The 5,000-nt window shown below is 38.7% G+C and overlaps 1 protein-coding gene across 6 annotated transcripts in view; it reads right to left on the bottom strand.

The window, feature by feature from the left end:
* Window positions 1-5,000, bottom strand: part of LOC138038452 (uncharacterized) — a 67,562-nt gene that overhangs the window by 21,013 nt on the left and 41,549 nt on the right. The gene's annotated exons all lie outside the window — the stretch shown is intronic.

Here is a 5,000-nt window from a genome sequence, read left to right on the forward strand (position 1 = left end):
GCATGCGCGATGTGTTGGCCACACCGGGTTGGTGTTTGTGTCACCTTGCTTTTTTCGTTGTCCTTACCAGTCACTAGTTTGAGAAAAAAAATCTTCGAAAACAGGTCCTCACAGGGATATCAATCTCACACCGCCTTAAAACCAACAGGAACATCAAAATGAAAACACCATTTTAAAAAGGTCAGGCTCGTAGTGCGGTTGGTGATCGACGAGAGATTCAAGCGAGATCACGTGATAACACGCTAGGATACCCGAATAACGGTGATAAACCTGGCGAAAACAACGCTTTTTGTGTTTTATTTCCCATTAAGTTTTGATGGCCGAAGAACAAGAGTTTATAGGATACATGAGATACCTCAGTGCGTGCAAGGATTTGAGGTCGGATGATCAAAGTACTCTAAGCAATAAACCGTATCTAGTTTGAACCTACGCATTTTTGTAATTCCAGCCCTCTGGGTGGATTGTTCTTAACGTGGAACAGCTCGTGCGATCACGGAAAAGATATGAACCTTAATTTCAAAAGAGAAAGCAGATGATCACGAAATCCTCCTCTTTGACATAAAAGAATTCCAGTCAGATCTAGAAGAATTGTAATTAAGAAGTAGGATAAAGTAAAACATAATACAAGGAATTAACCTTTACAACATGATTATTGGAGTATTAATTAGATGATTGTGATCAAAGGTTCCAAAACAATAACCATGCATGTAATCTAGATTTGCTTACATCGGTATCTTGACTATCTCAAGCTACATATATGGGTTATTGACCAAGCGTGAGGTCAAGATGGCTGGGATATTGGCCAAGTTCTTTTTTTGAGTGTTTATTCGTCTCGGTTCATAAACACGCGAAAAAAAAAAGACGCCAATATCCAGCCATCTTGACCGAACAAGCTTGGTTAATAAAGGATTTACTATATGGGATAAAACATCAAAAAATGATCTTTGATCTTGCGGGACCCAGCGAGAAATCCCGTGCGAGCAAGATAGCTCCATCTTGTCCGCTCGGGTAGCCAATCACAGCGCGGGATTTGGTTTATCTTGCCCGCTGTTGGACAAATTAATAGGAAATGGAGACCACCCCTCCCCCCAAAATCAGTGAGGAGAAAACGGCGTGTTCTGGCCTTCACGCGGCTTCATCCTTGATTTAGGGGGAAGGGGGCATTTCTGTTCCATTTTATTATGTCCAAGATTGTAGTACAATACGTATGGGTTATTGACCAAGCGTGAGGTCAAGATGACTGGATATTGGCCAAGTTCTTTTTTTGCGTGTTTATGGACCGAGACGAAGTCGAGGTCCATAAACACGCAAAAAAAGAACGAGGCCAATATCCAGTCATCTTGACCGAACAATCTTGGTCAATAAAGGATTTATGATATGACTTAAAACACCAAAAAATGATCTTTGATCTTGCGGGACCAACCGAGAAATCCCGAGCGGGCAGTATCGCTCCATCTTGCCCGCTCGGGTAGCCAATCAGAGCGCACGATTTGGTTCATCTTGCCCGCTCACGGAGCTAGTCATATAATAAAATGTATTACATGTAGTACAATGTAGTACATACAATGTATCAGCTCGTTAAATCAGCTCAGCTTCAATCCGAAAATGTTTGGTCTCTCTCCTCCACCTTCCGTGAGAGCATTAACTTGCAATGTCGTGCATTGCAAAATTAGGAACCACATTCTCAAAATATCCCTCCAGGAGGCACAGTTTTAATTTAATAAACATTATCTGCGTGTTACGAGCAATGGATGAGCAAGAGGAGAGGAGAAAACGGAGCGCGCGTGAGTGAGGTTACGCGCGTGTAAGGAAGGGAATGCGCGAGGTTTCGGTGCTTGCCAAACGGAGTACATCCGAACAAAATGGTGAAAGAAACTTGAATACCTTTTAGTCACCCTCTTGCCAAAATACACACACCTCGTTTCTTGCGGTAGGACGATCGACTGCGTATGTGTTATCGGACAGCAGCACACCCTTGGGCAACTTTATGGTGTTCGATTACCGGGCGATTTACAAGAGTGCGGAATGCAGGAAGTAGCCACTAGCGATCCGACACAGATGCATAACAAATTTAGATTTAATACAAAGCAGTTGCAAAACTCAAAACTGAAACCTTAATTAAATGAGGCCCGTTCAAAAGGAGGAGAGATGTACTAGATCTCAATTAGTGAACTGAGTTCCCGCTGAAGTACTGAATACAGGCAAATCTTTGTGTACATTTATTGCCTCATTGGCTATCGTTTTCTCACCTAATAAGTCAGCCGAGAATAAAGTACTGAATATTGAAAGCGCATTGCATAATAACCTATCCCTGAAAATTTCTACTTCACTTCGAGAGAAAAGGAAACAAACGTCGTGCCATTCAAATCATAAAAAGCTTGAATCGAACCGCTTATATATTCCCTGTTTACAAACTTCGCAAAATCCATACCACTGGAGAGATATTGCATCACATTTATATATGTGATATTGAAAATGGCAGTATGAAAATTATCTGATTCTAAATTCTCTCTCCCATAAGAGAGGGGTGAAGGGCTGGCGTAATGGTGAGAACAATCGCCTCCCAACAATGTGGCCTGGGTTCGATTCCTAGTTATATGCGGGTTGAATTTGTTGGTTCTCTACTCTGCTCCGAGGGGTTTTTCTCCGGGTACTCCGGTTTTCACCTCCCCCCAAAAACCAACCTTTAAATTGATTTGCGTTAATTTGTTGATTTCAGTTTACTTATTAAAGTTCGTTTTCCCTTTTAACGATATCTGTAGACAACAGGCCAGAAATGAGCTTAAATCACTGAAATAAGTTTCCGTTAAATCGCCGTTTGCCTTTAACTCGATGCTTAAATCTCCCTCAGGAGAGCCATGACTTCATGTTATTTTCGTTTGTTTCTTTATAAATGTCGATCTCACATGGAAGGAAAACCCTGGGGTACCGTAGCACAGAGGACCACGGTGCATAAGCTCCACCTACTAGAATATTACACTTGCAAGACTGGAAGGATCAGAAAGATACCCCCAAGTGGATGCATGTTTGCCGAATTTATGAAAGACGTGCTCGGATATCAACGTAAATAAGATATGTTTCAGAGAGCTGATTTCCGGTAAATTGAGAAGCAATTTACGAACGTCAATACTAACATGATGGTGCTGTCATCCAAAATAAGGTGAGAAAAACAAACAAAACATGACATTCAATCTCAACTCGAGGTTCTTTAATTAAACAACTGAAAGTATAGGCTTTGTTCTTTGACTTTAAGGAACCACTCGTGCTTTTGGGCAAGCATAAATAAAGAAGTGTAGCTATAGATGGTTCCCAAAACCAAAAAAATCAAAGTGGTAGGCAGTGCTTTGAGTTGTTGTCTTTTTCTTCACATTAATTAGCTTTAAGTGCCTTTTATGCCTGTCACATTCGAAAGCGTTAGTCTTTAATTAAACTTTATATCCCGATTTAAGCCGTCTTAGAGACTTCGGTCGTAGCCTTTTTTAATTCCGTTCATAGGTTATCGTAGTTAATTGCTGATTAAACTTCTCAAGGGGTGTCTTGAAAAACGAAGAGGTTAAAACAACACAAGGGCTGAGACAAAACGGAACCAGCAATTAACTTTCAGAAGAATAAGAAGCTAAACTACACAATACCCGCTGCCACTAATTTGCACATTGATGGCGTGTATTGTTCTATGCCTCGTTCTTCAAACGATACCGCTACAACAACACAATTGTGGCCGGGTATTCTTACGAATACGGTTCCGTACGGACTAAAGGGAAGAAGGAAATAAAAAGTGCTGTTAACTTAGTTATATCCTTCCTTATACATGTAAAGAAATTTGCGTGATTGCACTTGGAATCGTTAGACGAGATTATTTGAATTGAATTAAAACGTAAGCTGCCGAATACCTGGGGTGCATTTACATGATTGCCAAATGTTTTTAACGCCCAGCAGTTCAAAAGTCAAGAGGAGAACGTTTTCGAACTAATTTTGCCGAGTATTTTGAAAAGTACACGACACGGTTTTTGGCTGTGCACATGTTATTGGATAATTCCTGACTCGAAAGCCGTTAGAATTAGATTCGTAAATCATTTATCAACGGGACACTCAGTTATCTTACATCTGACGCCTTTTTTTCTTGCATCTCGCAACTCTTCGCTGACTTGGTATAACTTAATGTGATGGAGATAGGAGGTAATTGCCGGATCGCCACGATCTTTTTCGGCGGCTGCTGTAGTAAACATAATAATAATAATAATAATAATAATAATAATAATAATAATAATAATAATAATAATAATAATAATGATGATAATGATAATAATATAAATAACTTTATTTTTAATTCGAATAAAACTGTTTAGAAATATATCTACAAGTATATAAAACAATCACAAATCTAAAAACCTATTCCCAGTAATAATAAAAATGTATATATAAAAGTTATAGAACCTAGATTTTCGCAAGGCATCTATCTAATTCAAAGTCCGCCTCTTGAACATTACTTCTTAATAATGATAATAATAATAATAATAATAATAATAATAAATAATAATAATAATAATAATAATTATTATTATTATTATTATTATTATTATTATTATTATTATTATTTAAGTATCAGCTGTTTTTCGCGCTGAGGCACTTATTGACTCTCCAGCTTGTACGTTTTGTTTTCCCATTTCAGACCACGTGATGTTACTCTAGGGAACAGTTTCTTTCAAATGTCGTTTTATGCACGTGCATATGTACATGGTAACTTATGAAAAAACGAAAGGAAAATTCCCTTGGGAACATCACGTGGTCATAAGTCGGAAACCAATCTGTATATTCAAATTAGGCTTGAGACTCTTAATGAGGAGCCTTTCGTAAACTAAGCAATCAAATTTGCCTTGGCACTTTCTTAAGACCCTAAATATTGGTATTCTTTCAAAAGATCTTTACCACCGTGAGCTTGCAAAACATGTCGACCAATTGCCGAATTTTTGTGTTCAGCAATATGTTGGTGAAGATGTCGT

This window comes from Montipora capricornis, chromosome 1, assembly GCF_036669925.1.
Source record: "Montipora capricornis isolate CH-2021 chromosome 1, ASM3666992v2, whole genome shotgun sequence".
Lineage (NCBI taxonomy): Eukaryota > Metazoa > Cnidaria > Anthozoa > Scleractinia > Acroporidae > Montipora > Montipora capricornis.